This window comes from Boleophthalmus pectinirostris, unplaced genomic scaffold (assembly GCF_026225935.1).
Source record: "Boleophthalmus pectinirostris isolate CB_2022bp ecotype Guang Dong unplaced genomic scaffold, ASM2622593v1 HiC_scaffold_5, whole genome shotgun sequence".
Lineage (NCBI taxonomy): Eukaryota > Metazoa > Chordata > Actinopteri > Gobiiformes > Gobiidae > Boleophthalmus > Boleophthalmus pectinirostris.
This window is the reverse complement of record NW_026571404.1, coordinates 39,600,395-39,621,778: the sequence shown is the minus strand read 5'-3', so window position 1 is coordinate 39,621,778 and position 21,384 is coordinate 39,600,395. Positions and strand designations below refer to the sequence as shown.

The 21,384-nt window shown below is 40.8% G+C and overlaps 1 protein-coding gene across 1 annotated transcript in view; it reads right to left on the bottom strand.

Moving 5' to 3' along the window:
* atrnl1a (attractin-like 1a) overlaps window positions 1-21,384 on the bottom strand; it is a 499,802-nt gene that overhangs the window by 298,541 nt on the left and 179,877 nt on the right. The window lies entirely within an intron of this gene.

The window sequence follows — 21,384 nt, the reverse complement described above, 5'->3', positions numbered from 1 at the left end:
ACAGGACTTAACAAGCTCACACTTGAGCCTGCGGTCACAAGCTCGTCAGATACTGTACCTGGAACACTGTGGCTAAACACTGCTCACATTCAACTTTGGACCATCCCATAATATTCCTCCTTATCAGAGACCAGAGCTGTGCTTTGTTTTAATGTCCCTGTACTGACCAATCAGCAGCCACTGTATGTAAACACAAGAAACAGTGCCATTCATGTTAAAGAGGCATGTTTTACTTTTATGAGGCATTAAAAACTAACACATAAGATCACCTCTTACCTTTTATTGTTTTGAAAATGTTTTATTCACCGAAAGCAAGTTTCACTCATAAAACACCCAAAGAGGACATGAAAATGTTACATTCTGACAGAGAAATATATTTTAGAAGTGGGAGATATTGACTAAAGTGAATAACAATAGTTGTTGTTTTTATCTCTCCGATCAGAACTGAGTTTTTGGCTTTTGGCTGAGGTTCAAGTATCGCACAAAAGTTGAATTTACTGAAACATTTTCAAGTGTACACTGAGAGTTTGTTTTCTTCATGCAGTTAATCAGGTTTTTGCAGCGTTTTAAGAATGAGTTTCATGGACTGTATTCTCAATAATTACATTTTAATATCTCCAGAAACAACCACAGGAATGTCATTTTCCAACTGTAATTAAGCAAGAAGAAAGGTCCTGTTCCACATTTATTAACATGTACTTGAGCGACCTGTGTGAGAGAGAGAGAGACTGGTGAGGGTCAGCAAATCAGATTTTTTGACCCCTATGCTCCTGTATCTGATCTTTTAATGACAGTCTGAACCACACAGATACAATTTTATTTTATTTTTTCAAATGTGACCCAGGACACTTGGATATGTGCTCCTAAAACCGATACATAACCAATAGAGTCTGAACGGTCAGGTCACATTCATCCCACCTACACGTCACCAACAAGCGACAAACATCACTATTCTGCACTGAAGTAGGCAGACAATGGAAGAAAGCCACAACCACGATAGACACTGCTGCCACTGCCCCACCAAACACCACGGCCAAAAACTGCGTCCTTGTCTTTCTCAATCTCCTCCTTTAAACAAATAAGCACAAACAAGTACATGTTCTGCCTCCCATACAGCAGCAGCTTTAAAACCTCCAGGTCAACGCTGCGTCCATGTTTAGGCGACTTCTGTAAACCCTGAGCACACTCGCCTCATGTGATGTTGTTCTGCACACCTGGGACACTTTTGGGGTGTTTAAAGTTCACACTGGAGATCACATACAAGACACATTTAATTGGAAATGTGAATGACATTGCAAAAAAAAAAAAAAAAAAAAATCCAAATTGAGCATTAAGCCCTGCAGTGTGAATGGAGCCAACTTGTAGCAACTCAAATGTCCATAGATAGCTCCTTTACTGTCTCCTTACCGAGCCTCTTCTCTTCTCTGGGGAAAACAAACAGCTCATTTCTCAAAATCCAACAGTCCCTTACTTGTGTCCTTTGAACTGCACATGATGTTAAAAACTGAGCTCACAAAACAAAACAAAATTAAATAACTGTAAAGGAACAACTTTGACCACCACAAACCGCTTCATGATTTTGTGATGTGTTCTAATGCTTCCTCATCACAAACACATCTGGAGTTGTGTTTTGTTTCACTCACACATGTTTAACACACAAACCTGCACATTTAGACTGAGCTCTTCTTTCTTGTGATGTTATGTGGTGATACAGGAAGTGCTCCACTGTGTTTTTAAAGTCCTTACACCTTCACTTGAATTGTCAATCTCTACTGAACTTAAGTTAAATGAGCTGTTCAGTTGAAAACTATTGCTTCATGACATCACAAGGTGCAACAGAGCATTTGGAGCTTTGTAGATGCAGCTTGATAATAAAGTGTTACTCAAACATGTGCAAATGAAACAAAACACAACTCCAGGTCTGTTTTAGAGGAGGGAACGACACTGTAACACACCTTAAAGCTCACAAGAGTTCACTCTGCATAATATAGAACCTTTACAATGAACTACTTCTGTTTTTTCATGTTTTTTAAGACAGTAAAATCAGGTTGCGCTTCTTTAAAGTGCCTGTGCGCTCCCTTGTGTGGTCGCTCTGAGCACACTTTGATGGGCTGTAGTTGGCTGATGTGACCTTTGGGGGGGCTGGACTCTTTAATGTCCGGTTTGCTGCACCGAGATGCAATTAGCAACAAAAGAAGCATTGATTTGGCGGTATGAGCGTGGTGCGTTGTTCAGAGGAGGTGATGGCTCCGTGCGATGGCTCCCTCTGGCCTCCCACTGTTTGAAACTCCTAAAGATAATGTGAAATTTAACAGTCAGCTAAAGTAATCACATCTGAGGAGGAGGCAGGGGAGCCCGACACTAATGGGAAAACTGTGTTCGATGTGTAAACAAAAGAAGAGAAAGTCAAATTCAAAATGACTTTATGGTCAAGTTTATTATGCACAATTCAAAAGACTAGAAAATGTAATTGGAAAGATATTCACTGGAGCTTTCATAAACTATTGTTGACAAGTGAAAGGAAGGCTGGTTCACCCTTCTGGCAAAGAGAAGCACGACTGAGTGTCTTTAAAAAAACACATTATGAGCTGAATTTCGCTTTATATTCACTTGTTTAATAAATCTATTAATCCACTTTCCTCTTCAAACGTGAACAAATCTGTAAGCATTTTGCCAGATTTGTTGCGTCATAAGTAAAAATCCAGATTTCCCCTGCTAATTTTTTAAGCCCATAAACCATCACTAGACTCATTCTGTGGTCAAACTGTGCTCATCACCGACACATGGCACCATGTAACTTTCAAGAGGTGGTACAGCGCCTGTATGATTCCATGGAAGCAGAAAGTTAAATACTTCGGGACATTCTCCACGGACATAGACATGTTTTAGATATATTCTGTGGAATACGATTATTCTGGAACATGCTAAATATGATCTTTGTGTCGCTCTCAGCTGGCTTCTCCAATTATCAGTCTGGGACGGCTCTCACTGAAAGAGATCAGAGAACATGACGCATCTAAATCTGATTGGTCGAAACTTCACATCAGCAGAACAAGCGAATCACAAATATCCATCTTGCTGTGTAGGGTTAGAATTAGGGTTGTCCTGATCCGATCACCTGACTGTGGACTCGATCTGGACTCGGCCGTTATAGTCCAATCAGGTATCAGATAAATAATATACGTATATACCACACGGGACACACAGCACATGTTTTTTTTTTTTTTTTTTTTTTTAAACTGAGGTGCAGGATTTGCTCAGGGACGTCCAGTCAGCGCGGCTGTCTACCCAACACCTGTTGTACTAGAGGTGCACTTACACTGGGACTTTTGGGCCGTGTCGTGCTCGGGCACTGTTACCTGTGGTTCTGTGGCCCGTGTTCACACCTGCATGGCCGATGGCATCGTCACACGGTGCTGTTTGTTTGCATGTTGCGCAACGGACCTGATGCTTTTGGCGGGGAGGATGGGAAAAACGGCATGAAGCGTCTGTTGAGCGGTGGGACCGATTGAGGCACAAACTGTGGATTGTGCAGAGTCGAGTCTCAGGTCTGATCTGATTCTGGTCTGTTTCCTGTTTTGTCCAGTTCATTAAGTTTACTAAGTTACACATTCCAAGACCAAACTGTGGTAAAAGTCAAGATTTTCAACAATGATGGTTCGTGGTTAGAAAAGTTAATAAAATTAAAGTTTTGGACGTTTCATTTTTCACAAGTTCAGCCCAAACACTGCACATGAAATCAACACAATCTGATCCCCCCCCACACACATCCTGGATCTTATTCTTTCCTCTTAGTTCCTTTCATAATGTTTTATAGAAGTATCAGATCAGGTATTGGCAGATACTTAAAATCAAATGACTCAGACTCGGGGGCAAAAAACATGTGATCAGGACATCCCTAGTTAGAATATTATTATAATAACAGCCCAAGGAACAACAATTACATGGAAACAAGCAGGAAGAGACTCTGCTCCAGGCTAAATAAGAGTCAGGTTTGTGGAGATGCAAGCCTGCTCAGAGAGAAAAAAAGGACAAATTTTCGATGTAATAAACACAAAAAAAGTGAAAAAATAAATAAATAAATAATAATAATACAATTAAATAAATAAATCATGCATTTCAAAAATAGTAACACTTTATAATAACTACACCTTAATTAGCATGTTTAAAATAAAGACTGAATTCATAATGAACAGCTCATTAAGAAAGGTTGTGGTTGTGGTTAAGAAGAGTTCAGGTTTTCATAGGCTTAGTCATTAGTAGCAGGCGAATAAAAGTGGTCCAAGTGTTTATAAAGTACATTTGGTTGCCAAGTGCATCTTCATAGTTTGTGATGATTGGTGGCTGATGCTAACTCCCCCATAGAAAAGTCATTGCAGCAAATGTTCCATCTGGCACCAACTTAAGAATGTGGGCGTTCTGTTTGCAAACACTGGAGTTGGTGCTCAGCCAGAGCTCCTCCATTATTTTAAAATCTATTCACTTTTACCTCATTCTGTCTACTTTGTAATTATTATTTTTTTAAAGCAGACATACTCTGCAAAATGGACTTTTCAGAGTTTTGAACCATGTTATCATTGTTTCCTTCTCATTGACCCTATGACGTTATAATCAGAGCGACTCGTGCATGTTTGACTCATCTTTAATCTCTTATTTTCAAGATGTCATTTTGTCTCCACTGGTACATACCCACTGTGACTTGCTTACTTCATTCTCTAATTTCATTTTCTAAATCAATGATATGGATTTGGCAACAATGTGTAGCAATTTAAGTACAAATAAAAACAATCAGCTGTCCACAGGAGGAGTCCACAGCACGCGGCGCTTTGTTATGATGACGGTTATGGCAGCATTAGCTCACATTGGACACCACAGTATTCTGACGCAGAAATCAGTGCACTAGTTTCTTTTATTAAATCATTTTAGATCAATATTGTCATTTAAAATGTTCAAATTATAAAACAATGATCCACGGGTGTCAGAGATTATAACTCCAGAGCACACACGAGCACAATCGTTCTGCTTTCACTGTTTCCATTTTGCAGAAATACTGTAGAGATACAAAATGTTTTGCTGTAGGCTCAGAAGAAATGCTTTGGTGTGGTGAAGGTCTCCACCTTGGAATCCCTCCCCAGGTGTGATGTATTATTCATGGGTCCCTTGTGCAGGTGGCCCCCTCTGCACTTCAGTCAAATGAAGTGTGTCTGTGGCACAAACACACGCTGCATTCTTCATGTGTCCTGTCTGCAGCAGCGCCACACATGGACATGGGGCAATATGAACGAGCACCACAGACTCTATAATACAAGAGTGTTCAATTACAACCAAATGAAGCTCATCGAGGCTAGCAGTTATAACGACTAATCTGCATACAGGCACCGTATTCAGAAACCCGAGTGTCAAACCAAAGAACCAATCAGAAGTAGGGCTGCTGAAGGTTCATGCCTCCTCCCTCATCACTAAACGTCCCCTGCTGAACCAGGTACAGACATTTAGTGTCAAGGCTGTCAATCAACCTGTTGCTAATACAAGAGGGAGTGACCTCGGGGAAAGCAGGCAGCACAGTGCTCTGTTATTTCTGTTCATGTTCTTGACTTAGGGACAAAATAGTGAAATAACAAGACCAGGATCATGTAGAGCAGGTTAATATAAACATGTTAAGGTGAGAATGAAGAGCCTGACAGCAGCAGATACAACAAAATCAGTATCAGAAGTGAAAAAGCTGGACTGGTGCATCTCTCTTATAGTGACTGACACATGTGCACTGGGTACTGCGGCTCAGAGCAGGGTTGATTGACAGCTGCTTCTGCAGTGACACTATGTTCATTGAGCCTCTTAAACATTGACTTTGACAAACTTTATTGATTGTGCAGCCCCCCACGGCCCTGGGTCTTTCCTCCAGTCTGTGTGAGCTGAAACAGAGGAGAGGTTTAAAATAGATTGATGTGCTCTTGGACAGCGCTGATGCTTTATGCAGCTCTTCTGTCCTTCTGTCCAGGTCTGATTACAAACACCTGGCTGCAGGGGCGGAGTTTGACGTCTGGATTCCTGTTGGACCAATCACAGTGCTTCTTACTGTCCTCCAGACACTTTTTAGTTTTGCAGCTCTATTTGAAATGTGGTTGTGCAAGGAGCTTAGGTGTTTTATCTCACATTAAAGAGGGGCTATTATGCAAAATCGATTCTTTTAAGCTTTTAAAACATACCCTCATCAAAAACATGAGGTTGTTGATGCCATCCATGCATGTTTGCTTCATTTTGTGATCTCTCTTGGCTCTATTCAACCCTACTTACAGTTAGCTGTAAGATTCTGTACTATGCTCCACCCACACGTCTACATCACCCACGCTCCCACACGACTATTCTTCATAAATACACAAAACATGATACAAAACTGAACACAGTAACTTGACAAACCTGATGTGATGTGCAGCAGTAACAGGATGCACGCTGATTGTGTTGTGAAGGGGGAGTGACTAAGCATGGAGAGCAAAGGCAGAGAAGACTCAGAGCATTAAAAACTAAACTGAAACTTATAAAATGTGTTAACATGTGTTGTTTTCAGTGAATATAGATGTTTTACTTCAGGTAGAATACTATGGCAAAGGACATATTGAATTTCTCCTTTGCCAACCCCGTCTTCATTTCAGTCATTCTACGAGTATGTACGGCCAAGGGCTTCAGACAAAACTGTAAGAGTTTGTGATAACTGAATAACACTGAATGACACTATGAATGAAGGCTTTGTGTAAAAATACAATAACAGAAATAGTTTGGAGCCACATTAGAATGAGCAGACTGTGAGACAGCGTGACAGGCCTTTTCAAAGTGGCACCAGAAGCCAAACCCAAGAATGTTTATTTTGTTTTCTTTTACACATTAGCCACTCGGGTTCTTTTAGGCAAAACAGTAGAGATGTGTTTATCCTGTTGACATGTTTCAGCTGTTAGCCGTCTTCAGAACTGTCCTCGGGGTTGGTGGTGACGTGTCATATATCACACAGAACAGTTAATGCAATGAGTGTGTTTACATGCACATCAGTATGCCAGTTTCTTCATGGTGCATTTAAATGCAGTATTCCGGTTTCAGTATCCTGGTTATTAGAAACCGGGTTACTGTAGCTGGTTTATTCTGATAGTAACCGGGATACTGTGGCATGTATGTGCAGTATCCTGAATACTGCAATATAAAGTTGAGTGCGCATGTGTCCAAAAGACAAACACTTTTCAGTCTTTTCACCACAACAGTAGCGACATAAATAAAGTGACCAACATAAATAAAGTGACCAACATGAATAAAGTGACCAACATAAATAAAGTGACCAACATGAATAAAGTGACCAACATGAATAAACTGACCAACATAAATAAAGTGACCAACATAAATAAAGTGATTAACATAAATAAAGTGACCAACATGACTAAAGTGACCAACATGAATAAAGTGACCAACATAAATAAAGTGACCAACATGAATAAAGTGACCAACATGAATAAAGTGACCAACATAAATAAAGTGACCTAACATAAATAAAGTGACCAACATGAATAAAGTGACCAACATAAAAAAAGTGACCAACATAAATAAAGTGACCAACATGAAATAAAGTGACCAACATAAATAAAGTGACCAACATAAATAAAGTGACCAACATGAATAAAGTGACCAACATAAATAAAGTGACCAACATAAATAAAGTGACCAACATAAATAAAGTGACCAACATGAATAAAGTGACCAACATAAATAAAGTGACCAACATAAATAAAGTGACCAACATGAATAAAGTGACCAACATGAATAAAGTGACCAACATAAATAAAGTGACCAACATAAATAAAGTGACCAACATGAATAAAGTGACCAACATGAATAAAGTGACCAACATAAATAAAGTGACCAACATGTGACCAAAAGTGACCAACATGAATGAAGTGACCAACATAAATAAAGTGACCAACATGAATAAAGTGACCAACATGAATGAAGTGACCAACATAAATAAAGTGACCAACATGAATAAAGTGACCAACATGAATGAAGTGACCAACATAAATAAAGTGACCAACATGAATAAAGTGACCGACATAAATAAAGTGACCGACATGAAAAAAGTGACCAACATAAAGTGATGAATAAAGTGACCAACATGAATAAAGTGATCAACAAAAATAAAGTGACCAACACGAATAAAGTGACCAACATAAATAAAGTGACCGACATGAATAAAGTGACCAACATAAAGTGATGAATAAAGTGATCAACATGAATAAAATGACTGACATGAATAAATTGACCAACATAAATAAAGTGACCAACATAAATAAAGTGACCGACATGAATAAAGTGACCAACATAAATAAAGTGACCGACATGAATAAAGTGACCAACATAAATAAAGTGACCGACATGAATAAAGTGACCAACATAAATAAAGTGACCAACATAAATAAAGTGACCAACATGAAATCTGCACACAAACAATCTGCACGTACGACCTGCACACATATGATCGCTGAAAAGCAAAAACATGAACTATCTCCTGTATGATATACGCACAGAACAGACTCACCATCATCAGCACCTCTTCTGTCACAAAAAGAACACACATAATCCACAGAGTCGTGTCATTTAGTCCTAAAGAAGCTGATCGCATCAGCGGCACAAGGAGCAGCTGTTTTTATCACCACTAACAGTTTATGCAGATTAGCCATGTGGTCTTAAGTTTTCGTTTCTACAAAATGTAAACAAATGTGCTCAAAGCTGAATGATCTGATCAAACGGGCTGATGTGGATCTACAGTGGTTATGGTTTATATGTTGTAAAGTTGAGTTTATTTATGCAGAAGATTTTAATGAAGAATCTGTTGGGTTTGATCTGCAGAGTGGATTGTGGGAGATCTCATAGCTCTTTACCACTGGTTAAACCTCCCGAGCTTCCGAAGCTAAAGGAGCTCATGGTTTGTATTTTTCCTGGTTTATTAATTGATTTAAGTAAATTTTTGAGCCAAGAAACCGGGATAACATTTGATCATGTATACACGAATATGAGCATCCCGGTTTCTCAGCGCACATGTAAACGCAGTATCCCGAATATTCACATAACAGGGATATGGCTAATAACCAGGATACTGATGTGCATGTATACACACTCAATCATGGAAATGTTGTTCTTTGGGCTATAATATTCCACAGTATGGCATAAAATTCATCTATCTCCATGGAGAATGTTCTGAAGTGATAGAAAAGCTCAAACAAAAGCAGGAGAACAGGTCGAATCATCAGATCCAGTGTCAGGGCAGTGTGAGGAGAGTAACAGTCCTCACGACAAAAGTGTCCCTCTCACAGTTGATGCTGTCTATTGGTTTCTGATCAATTCATCGTATGATTATTTCACGAGGCATTGATCAGAAACCAAACAAGTTCAAACGTTGGATCAGAGATGCCACTGTAATCTGAAAAACGGCCATGGACACTGTCAGCTGTTCTTCACCTGGGACACACTCCTCCAGACAGCAGTGTGAACGACCCACCGGGAGTAACAACAGCTGACACAATACAACACATCACTACCAACACCAACAGTTCTGAAGAGCCTTATAGCCAGTGTTGGGAAGGTGACTTTTAAAATGTATCCCCCTACAGATTACAGATTACATACCCCAGAATGTAGTTTGTAACATATGAATATTTAGGATTACTTGATATTGTTATGTTTTTAAAATTACATGAATGTAACAACCACATCCTGAAAATTCTTGTTTGTTCAGTCTTTACTTGACCAGATTAAAAATATTATTGATAGAGAAATGATTTTTATATGAAATCACAATATTTCCAGCCTACTGTTAGTGTCATATTGTATTAATTTAGTCCTAGTTTAGACCTGGTTTTAGTCCTAGTTTAGTCCGGGTTTAGACCTGGTTTACACCTGGTTTAGTTCTGGTTTAGTCCTGGTTTAGTCCTTGTTTAGTCCTGCTTTAGTCCTGGTTTTAGTCCTGGTTTCGTCCTGGTTTTAGTCCTGGTTTAGTCCCAGTCCTGGTTTAGTCCTGGTTTCAGTCCTGGTTTAGTCCTTGTTTATTCCTGGTTTAGTCCTGGTTTGAGTCCTGATTTAGTCCTGGTCTTAGTTCTGGTTTTATTTCTGGTTTTAGTCCTAGTTTAGCACAAAATGTGAAAATACCACCATGTAATCAATTTATTTCAACAAAGTAACTGTAATCCAATTACCACTCATAGAAACAGTAACTGTAACTGAATACAGTTACTCATAATTTGTACTCTGATTATGTAACTCCAGTACATGTAATCTGTTACTCCCCAACACTGCTCTTAGCTGCAGTCCAAACAAGTCGAGAAGGTAAACACAGCACCAGAAACCTGATCTAAACCCACGGTCATACCTGAACATCTGAATGGAGTATTAAATATAGAGCTCTTCACAGGACCTGGGCAGCAAACAGAATGTTACAGCATGTAAACGTGATTTACTCAGATGCATTTTGTACGTTTTAGTTTTTATTGTGATGATAAACGTTCCCTTTAAGACAATTACCATAAAAGAAATACTGTCCCTGCTCTGTGCTAAGACGAGCCGGTGCGTTTGTGCTTAGCTCGGTGCTTCTTGTGTATACACCTCCTCCTCTATATCTGCCCCATCAGCCCTCTCTGTGCCCACGTTTAACTGTGCTCTTTATATGGAAGTAAAAGCTGTTTATAGGCTCTCCACAGACTGACCGCTGCAGTACCACTCTCCGCCTGCAGGAGCGCCACACCCACAGAGTACGTTACAAGTGCTGCTCGTGAATCATCGGGGGCAGTGAAAAGTTTACGGCAGTACAAATATGTGCGACAGTGAGGGAGAGCCGTGCGCCTGTGATTCTGTTGTTTCTGTAGTAGTGCCGTATTGAATATTTCATCTGAGCTAAAGCTGCTTCAAGGGCACTGCGAATAGAAACACAGATATTTTTCTGAGCATGTGCCGCAAAATACAAGTACAGAACAAGGGAGAGGTCAAAAGAAAGTATGCTGAGGAGAAAGAAGGGAGCAACTCTCTGCACTGGCACTTCAGGCAAATTGTGGTTAGATTTAAAGACACTTCTTATTGCTAAGATATACTTTAGATCACCAAGTTACCTTTTACTGTTTTGAAAATACCGCATTTGCTGAAAATAACAACAATAATATCAACCCACCTCCCTTTCCTCCCCACACTAAGTCACTCCCCCTTCAGAGCGGTACCAGCATGTGTCCAGCTAATGTGTCTCTGCACATCACATCAGGTTTGTCACATTGTCAGCTTTGTGTTATGTTTTTTAATGTTTATGAAGAATTTTCGTGTCTGAGTGTGGGTGATGTAGGCCTGTGGGCAGAGCCTTGGCCAGAATCTTACAGCTAACCGTAAATAAAGTCTGAACAGGGCTCAGCAGAGATCGCTAGATTACTCAAACATGCATGGACGACATCTAAAACTTCTTCAACCATGCTTTTGATGACGAAATAATGTGGGAGAAAGAAAGCATGGGAGAAACCATAATATCCTCTCTTTAAGTAATACGTTTATGCCAGGTTTGAAGTCCACCTTAAAGACTATTCATACTTCATAAGAACTTTGTTCTTGTACACAGGGCTTCAGTTCTTGAGGTTTGTTCTCCACACCTCAGTTGAGCAGAACTTTGTTCAGCAGTTCTGCCGCCTCAGTTGACGTCGCCGCTCTGATTTATGTGGGCCTGGTTCATCTGCTTCCTCACCAGTGTGGAGCAAAAAAAAAAAAAAAAAAGGGGGATGGTTGTGAGTCATAACTGGAAGAAATGGTGAGAAAATACAAACATCTATTCGACATGACACTCAGTGACGATAAAGATGCCAAATGGCAAGAAATTCATGGAGAGATCACTGACATTTTAGGCTCTGATGAAAATCAGTGTAGAAAAGTCTGGAGTAATCTCCATGACAAGTTTGTGAAAACCAAAAGGCAGGTCACCATAAAAAAAAAAAAAAGAAAAAAAGATGGTCAGGCTGGAGGAGGAAAAGAAATCCCCTCACTATAAATCTCTGTGAAGAGGCTGGACTCTTCATCAAACACAGGGAAACGTCACTAACATGACTCCTGTTCAAGTCAAACCGAGGGAAGAGATCCATACACTAACAGGCCAAAGTGAGACGTGTGCGAACGAAAGAGACATTACAATAAACAAGATCATCAATTTGTTAATATCTTAAATGTTTTTAATAACAACAGCAGAGCGAGGGGGCGGGGCAGAGAGAGGGGCAGGGCAGAGAGAGGGGGCGGGGCAGAGCTAGGGGGCGGGGCAGAGTGAGGGGCGGGGCAGTTCGGCAGCAGAACATCTTTTGAAGTATGAAATGTCAGAGCCCAAACCAACTTTGTTCTTGTTCTTATCACCTCAAGAACAAGAACAAAGTTGTTCTGTTCTTCTGAAGTATGAATAGGCCTTTAAGTTCAATATCTGTGGTTCCGTCATTTCATTTCAGTAATTCTGCTATAGAGTTATATGGTCTCCACAGTATAAATACAACCTATGACTTCATTTACAAGAGAGTACGTTGACTGAGTTCCATATCGTTCCATAATACAAGAACAAAAATCAGTTTGTGACAGCGTCGGCGAGGGGGCTGTGGAGGAGAGGTTGCTCTGCTCCTGTGTGCTTCTGGGAGAGGCTCCAAACTGGAGGATTTTATGAGACCGTGCAAGTTCCAAGTGTGGTCCTCCTTCCCCAGACTCATCACATCTCTGGGTCTGTCTGTCTGCACATTTGATTAGATTTGGAGATTGGAGAGAAATCAACACGAGCTCCTGCCAGAAATATGTTGGATAATTGAATTAATTGTCGAGTCTAAATTTAAGAAGAAAAGAAAACAAGAATCCATATGTGTGAATAGAATAAGAGACTGCTCAAGATGTAACTGACAGGCCTGGGAAGTTATTACAAACACTTCTCCTGCTGAGTACATTTGTGAGGTAATCGTACTACTGTTTGTCTAGATGTTTAAAGGGCCATATTACAAGATTTTCTGATCTACTGAATGTTCTTATGCTGTTTCCTCATCACAAACTGTTTCATTCACACATATTTTACAAACAAACCCTGCAGATATAAGCTGAGATCTTCTCTTAAACTGGATGAGCTCTACTATCTTTCTAAAGTTTGTAGACCTTCACTAGAATCCTGTTCATAATTTCAGCCCTAGAATTGCCAATCTCTACTGAAATAAAACTGAAAGGAGATTTTAGAGATGCACAGACTAATAATAAAGAGTTACTTAAACTTGTGTGAATGGAACAAAACACAACCCCATGTCTGTTCTTAAGACGGCAACAACACCAACAAACTTAAAGCAGGCTTAAAGCTCCAACAAGAGTTCCACTGAGAAGCTCTCCAACTCTAAAATAGACAATCAAAGCTTGGTTTGATTGTCAGGTGTCCTTACTGTGCGTGAGCTTGCATCTCCACAAACCTGACTCTTATCTGGTACGGAGGAGGGATTTTTTTCTGCCTGTCTCCTTGGAAGTGTTGTTCTTTTGGCTTGGGGGTGTTCTACATGTATCTCTGAGGTGGAATGTTCTTTAGTTGCCATGGTGACACAATGCATAAGTTTAAATAAAAATAAGTTTAAAAAAAAAGTAGGGACGTCCCCAATCAATTTTTTTGCCCCCGAGTCCGAGTCATTTGATTTTAAGTACTGCCGATACCAAGTCCTGATCCGATACTTTTATAAAACATTATGAAATGAACTAAGAGCAAAGAATCAGATCCATGATGTGTGGGGGATCAGATTGTGTTGATTTCAATGTGTAATATTTGGACTGCACTTGTGAAAAATCAAATGTCCAAAACTTTAATTTTATTAACTTTTCTAACCATGAACCATCATTGTTGAAAATCTTGACTTTTCACAGTCTGGTCTTGGAAGGTGTAACTTAGTAAACTTAATGAACTGGACAAAACAGGAACCAGACCAGAACCAGATCAGACCTGAGACTCTGCACAATCTACACTTTGTATATTTGATATTATATGTTTCCATGTGCATTATATTTGAAACATTTAGGCTCGTCAATGAAATCCAAATAATATAAAATCTTACCAAATAAAAATAAGATGACAGAAGCCCCACAGCCTCTGTCCCCCTCCGCCCCCACTCCCCCACACCACCACCACATCCACAAACCCACCACGGAATACGCACCACAACACCGGCCCCACTACTCAATAGACACTTCATGACGCTGGATGCGCTATGCAAAAGCGCTGTTTGTCAGCACCGTGCGATCATGCCTCTGACCGTGCAGGTGTGAACACAGGTCACAGAACCACTGATAACAGCGCGTGAGCACGACACGGCCCAAAAGTCCCAGTGTGAGTGCACCTCTAGTACAACAGGCGCTGGGACAGACAGACGCGCTAATTGGTCTTCCCTGAACAAATCCTGTGCCCCAGAAAAAACTGTTGTGTGCTCTGTGTCCTGTGTGTTAAATACGTCTATTATTTATCTGATACCAGTCACGGGATCGGAGCCGATTTCTGATCATGTGATCGAATCGGGACAACCCTATAAAAAAGTCTGGAAATTCAAAATGGATTTATACTGCATATTTTCAGGAGCCTGTGATCAATATGAGTGTTCATGGTCTGGTGTAGGAGTTTGATCTTCAACAAAAAGGTCACAGGGTCTGAACAATGATCAATAAGTATCAACAATATTCCAGAATACAGAATAAAATGAAGATGAAAATGTTCCAAAGTATAGTTTTAACTTTCTACTTCCATGGCATCATGCAGGTGCTTCCTCCAGAAAATGACATACTGCACTTTACAGTCAGTTTAAAGTGGTTAATGATCTAGTTTTGTATAAGAAAATGTTACTAAAGTCATGTTAAACAGTAAATAGTATTGAGCAGTACTTACATATACTTTTACTTAAGTACACAATTGACAACGCTACTTATTATTATTATTAATAATAATAATAATAATTTATTTTTAATGTTTAATTGTACACACATTGTCAGTAGCCTACTTTTTCTAGCACTTGTCATTAGTGAGTAAACTACATTATACCGGTAAAATCATGATTCTGAATATTGTTTTTCAGCTTTGAGAGGATTATCTCCCGGCATTATTGAGTCATTGTTGGTGGCATCACTGGTGTTTGGGTGATGGGCTGTGTTTATGGGATGAGGTTAAGTGGGGGTCTCTAGGGGGCGCTAAACCGACAGTGCAGATGTACAGGGACAGACCTAAGCCGCTTACACCGTCTGATGGGGCTCATTAGACTGGGAGTACACAGGAGGCTCTGCTCCTCCCTCTGTCGTTAATCACACACTACTGTCGAAGATCATCATGGAAGTGACACTGTGTTTAGTACTGAGACTTTTCATTATGATCAAAACTGTGTGTGACATTTGCGTATCGTCAAAGCACTAAAGCACACACCTGTCCCTCTGCTGAACCTCCACAGAGACAGAAAAGAAAGACACGGTGAGACAGAAGATAGCGAGACAGAGAGAAAGGCAGAGATAGAGAGAGCATGGCACAAATACTGTTGGCACTGGTGATTAGAGTTGCACTGATCCAGCTTTTTCAGTTTAATACCAATTTTGACACTATGGATTTAAGTATGTGTCGATATATGAGATCAACCAATACAGAGACTGAAAACAGCATTTATTTCTTTTAAATTTTAAAACTTTAAAAAAACTAAAATAAGACAGAACTGATCCAAATGAGCTGTGATTTGTCTCTACAGAACAACTACAGTTCAAACATGAGACTTTCTGGGCCAGTTACAACCAGTAAATACTCTCATTACATCATGCTGCAGTGTGTTAAAACCTGAGCTCGTCAGCTCTCTTCTGTTAAGCAGGGCTGGGTCTGGGTAGTACTTGGATGGGAGACAGCTGGAAATACCAGAAACCACACTGGGGTGCCTGATGTTGTGTCCTTAGGCAAGGCACTTTGCCCACATTGCCCACTATGAATGTGGAGTGTGCATGTGTGATTGGTGGTGGCTGGAGGTGGATGGTGTCATTTCACTCTGTAAAGCACTTTGAGTCTCCAAAAAGTCTTATATAAATCTGATCCATCATTATTATCTAATAAATGTCCAACCAGGAGAATGTCTGAACCTATATTTGGAAGACAATATTCAGTCCTTTTATTTTTTTCATAATCAGCATTGATATCAGATGTATTTATTGATTAGAAGGGAAAACTCTTGAGATAACATCTCATTTGCGAGGGGGTCTTCAACAATAGAAGAACAACAACATAGACAGCAGTGTCTGAGCTCTACTGGTGATGCCAGTGACAATACTGTAGGAAAAACATGACTCCTCATTACACAAAGTTCTGTCAGGCTCTGCTTATTCTCCCAACAAAACTGTACTGAATGTAAAACAAACACATAAGCAAATGATTTCATCTCATTTGAAATCAAGAGTCAGTCTGACGTACTGAAGAGTGAGGGAGAAGTGCAGCCTGTGATTGGTCGACAGTGATGGACAGCAGACAGGAAGCAGGAAACACAGGCTGATTTTACGCTTTAGCTTCATTAGTGAGTCAAGTACAGTGAAGGATGCTCATTAGAGACGATTATAGCAGCTGTCTGATCCTGACTGAACCATGACAGAGGAACGTGTGCGCCACAAGCACACTCACATACACTACACACTACACACACTATACACACATGCACACACAGCACACACTTAGACCACACTCAGACATGACACAGTACAGACTGGAGTCATGTGAGGTGGTGTGTGCTGACAGTGCACACTGAGCATCTGTAAACATACAATATGTGTGTCCCTGTGTCATCAGAGAGAGAGAGAAGGTGTGAGGGAAGAAGAGAGAGGGGAGTTGGAGAGACCATGAACAGGAGACAATACAAAGATGGAGCAACAGTGGTTCAGTGCAGGTTCACACTTGGTAAAATAAATAAACAAAGAAAATGTGTATGTATAACATGGAGGAGAAATCAACTGACAAGAAGATTGTGCATTGGTCAGTGGAGGAGACCAAATATTTGCTCTATCCATGTTCGCCCAGTAAGTTTACATCTTTGGAGTCACTGTCGCCTTCTCTACAGCAGATGTTGTAGCAGAGTTTGGTGCTGATAATGATTTGTATGAGAAACGCTCGCTGGTGTTGATGATGCGAGTCATGATTGTTATTTTCCTCGCTGTGACATCCACTTTTGTATGACCTTGTTTTTATTTTGTGGCAAATCCACACCCTCTGTCCATGTGTGCATCATGAGTTCACTTAAATCATTCACTTAAACGCAAATCGTTCACCAGTGATCACTTCAGTTCCCCCTGTAACTGGTGCAGGAACCATCACTGTTCTAGCCGGCCTGAAAACAGCTCGAGTGGCAGCATCACTTCTGTCAGTCTACAGTCTACAGTCCCCAGGTGCAGGATCTTACCACCTCCCTGTGTAGAGTGAAGGAATCATGTTCTCTACACTGAGCTTTGCTATAAAACTCTAATGTAGTATTAAAGATGGTCTCTTCAAAACAAAAGTCATGAGAGACGACTTACAGATGGTGAAGCACGCTTTAACCTTGTATTCACATGCACAGCCACATTATGCAATAACTCTTCAAATGATAAGAAAATACACTTCATGTAATGAAACTGTATTTGGTCACCATTGTGTAATAAACCAAAGCAGTTACATTTGAATCATTACAACACGTCAGCATTTTATTTTATTTTATTTTTTCTGACCAAAGTGTTATAATAGCTTATAACTAAAGTAAGAAATCATGAGCAGTGGCTCAGTGGTGTAGCATGTGCCCATTAACCGAAGGGTTGAGAGTTTGATTTATATCACTGAAGACTTTTTAATGTCCAGCTCACATGTGTGAATGTGTGATGACATGTGTGATGGTCTATAAGACCAAGGCACAGTATGTCATGTAATTTAGCCTGGTGGCATCACCTATTTAGATGAATTTAAAGCCATATGTGGGACATTTCAGCCAGAGCAGTAACATCTCCATGGAAACAAGCAGGTTCTGAGTAGTTAGTTAACTGATTATGTCTGCAGTTTTAAAGCAGTTAGTGAAGTTACTTTGTTGGAGAATCAAGTGCTTATAACACAGGTTTGCAGCGCCACTGGCTGCAGGTGACATTTCTTTTACTCTGATAATAATACTCTCTCGCCTCTCAGTCCACAGTGGCATTGTGATGATGTAAAGCGTCACAGGTAAAAGCGTGCTTTGTGCTGAGTGTGACAGGGCCTGTTTGAGGCAGTGATCTAGTGTACACCACACTGCAGCACTTAACCTGCTCTGCTCCATTATACCAGCCTCATCTGAACACCCACACACCGGGAGGGCCTGGGGAGCCTGCTGCAACACCAAGGCAAATTACCCATTCATAATCACAAGCACAAACGAGAGCTGAGAGGTATGACAAAAATCTATTCCATTTGATTTTGTCTTTTTAAAAACAAATTAAAATTGCTTTCAATATTCATTTCCTGATTTAAACAAGACAAACTTTTGAAATTGTAATTTAATAAAAATTTAAAAATGGAGGACTGGCTGTAGACCTTTATGACCTCTACAACTCAATGCCACACATGGATCACTGAGAGCTTGGAGCTGTACAGGATCAACAGGACTCTAAGGGCCTTCACTGCAAACTGGATGCGGTTGTGGAAAACCACCCTTGAAGCCAATGGGAAGCCACTTGCACAAGTGTCCATCAAATGTGACATATACCAAAAAGACTCACTGTCCCACTGCTGTTCTACATAGATCTGAACCCCCTCAGTCAAATCATCAACCACACTGGCTATGGATACCGACTCAGAACCACCATCAGTCACCTCCTCTACATGGATGACATCAGCTGTACGCTAAGAGCGAGACAGCGACTCACTGATCCACACCACCAGGATCTACAGCACAGACATTGGAATATCATTCGGGCTTGAGAAATGTAGCAGGATGGTGACAAAGAGAGGGAAGGTAGTCCACACAGAGGAAGAACGCATCAAGAACAAGGCCCCAACAGATGAGGTGCTCAGAGAAGGTCTCAGACAGTGGGGTCCAGAGGAAGAGGTGTTGGAGGGACCATCATGGCAGGACAAACCCCTACATGGGGCGAACCACCGGAACATAACTGAAGTGACTGATATCAAGAAATCCTCCTAATGTCTTGAGAGGGCTGGTCTGAAGGACACACAGAGGCAGTGATCCTGGTGCACAGGAGCAGGACCTGGGCACTCGAGCAATAGAAGCCCAGATCTACTACACCAGACAAGACCCACGGTGTAGACTGTGCAAAGAGGCTCCTGAGACAGTCCAGCACAGAACTGCAGGTGTAAGACGCTGCAGGGAAACAAACATGGAGCGACATAACCAAGTAGCGGGCAGAGTGTACAGAAACATCTGTGCAGAGTACAGGCTGGAGACTCAAGGATCAAGGTGGGAAACACCTCCAAAGGTTGTGGAGAATGACTGAGCCAAGATCCTGTGGAACTTCAGATACAGACTGACAAGATGGTGATGGACCAACCAGACATAGTGGTGGAACACGAGGAACTAGAAAAATACCAGAGGCTGAAAGAGGAGCTGGAGAAGGCCTGGAAAGTGAAGGCATCAGTGGTGCCTGTGGTGATCGGAGCTGTAACCCCCAAACTGGAATCAATCAATCGGTCGGTCTGTATGTGTATGTGTGTGTGTGTGTGTGTGTGTGTGTGTGTGTGTGTGTGTGTGCCAAATTATAAGATATACAGTTATAGTATCATGTCCAATGTTTTAGTTTTGTTTTTGTAAACAAGATGAAATGAGCTTTAGAATTGTTATCAGTAAAAACTATTTTGGGTTTGAACATGACAGAGAGCAAAGAGAACAGTATGTCAAAATTTAAATTTGTGAAACAAAACATGTTAATACGCTGCTTTTAGTGAATATAGGATTCTCAAAACACTAAAATGTAACAGGATGATCTAAATATGTGATGTGTTAGCAGTTAATGTCCCACAGGAGTAAAATAGTCCCTCTTTAAGTGTAATAAAAAGTGGCCTTTAAAAGTAACATTCAAGCCTAGTAAATCTCCTTCAGAAGCACAATAACTCTTCTCCTCTCCTCTTTCAGCCCACTCACTTTTGTTTTCCAATGTGACTTTGTGTCCCTGGAGACACCATTATTCCTTATCACTCTGTTAAATACACCACACATGACCGTCCGTGTCCTCACACTGTCCTTCTCACACATGTCCTCAGCCTGCCGTCCTCTGTGGACATGTGGACAGTCTTCCTCATATGTTCCAATCAGAACGCTGTCATTACGCTGGCATTGTACCAGCCGCACAATCAGACCAGTGTGCCCAAACAAAGGTGTGATTAGACCTAGGGTGTGATTAGACCTGACCACATCCACATTCATATTTATAAGTGCCTCCATTATGTGGGCAGAGTGCTGAGAGGTCTTTAAGCTCATATGAGAGGTTACACAGCCCTGGCACTATTGTGCTTTAAACAATGGGTCATTAGGGGGAGAGTATTATGCTTCTGGATCCTTCCCATATGTATTTTGTGTTGTATAAGAAAGAACAATGTGTAAGTATAATGTAAATGTGGTTAAAGACAATAGCGTTGTTACAGTGGAGGCTTTCGAAATGTGGTTTTATTTCACAGTTTTATTCTGTGTGCATTTAACTACGTTAGTCCAGAACTAACTCTGAAAACAATAGTCTTTGCTTTGACCTTTTGTGATAACTCTGCATAAGGTCAGTGCCTGTCCAGACAGAAGCACACACTCCACACACACTTTGACAAAACTTTACAAACACCAGTGAGTCTAGAAGCATATCCTGGTGCAGGAAGACCCGCTTTGGCAGAAGCTCAATGCCCTCGGCCATCACATCACACCAGGCCCCGCTGAGTGTGTTGTAATGTCTACTGTAATGTGTCTGTGTGTTGTGTTTTTGTTGTAGGTGCCAAACGAATAGCCAGCCTGGTGCCACCTAGTGCCCCTGCTCAATTTCATTTCTCTCCAGCAACTAAGTCAGAATACATTAGATGGTTTGCAAAAACCCCGGAAGTGCAAGTTCGGGCATCAGCCAATCAGCGAAGAGCCAGACATTCTGTGTTAGCAATGATTTCTGAGATCGAGGATTTAAAGCCAGAACAAAGAGAATGTTTGGTGAATTTAATCAGGAGGAAAGACGTTATTGTCCTTCTTCCTACAGGATTTGGGAAAAGCTTAATAAACCATTTAGCCCCGTTAGCGGCGCATTACATAAGTCATGACCCAGTAGCAGCAACTGGTTAAATGAAAAGAAGTACCCCCCTACTGTTGAGTGAACGAAATCTAACACTGCGAGGTCAGACGGTTTCTATGAAGT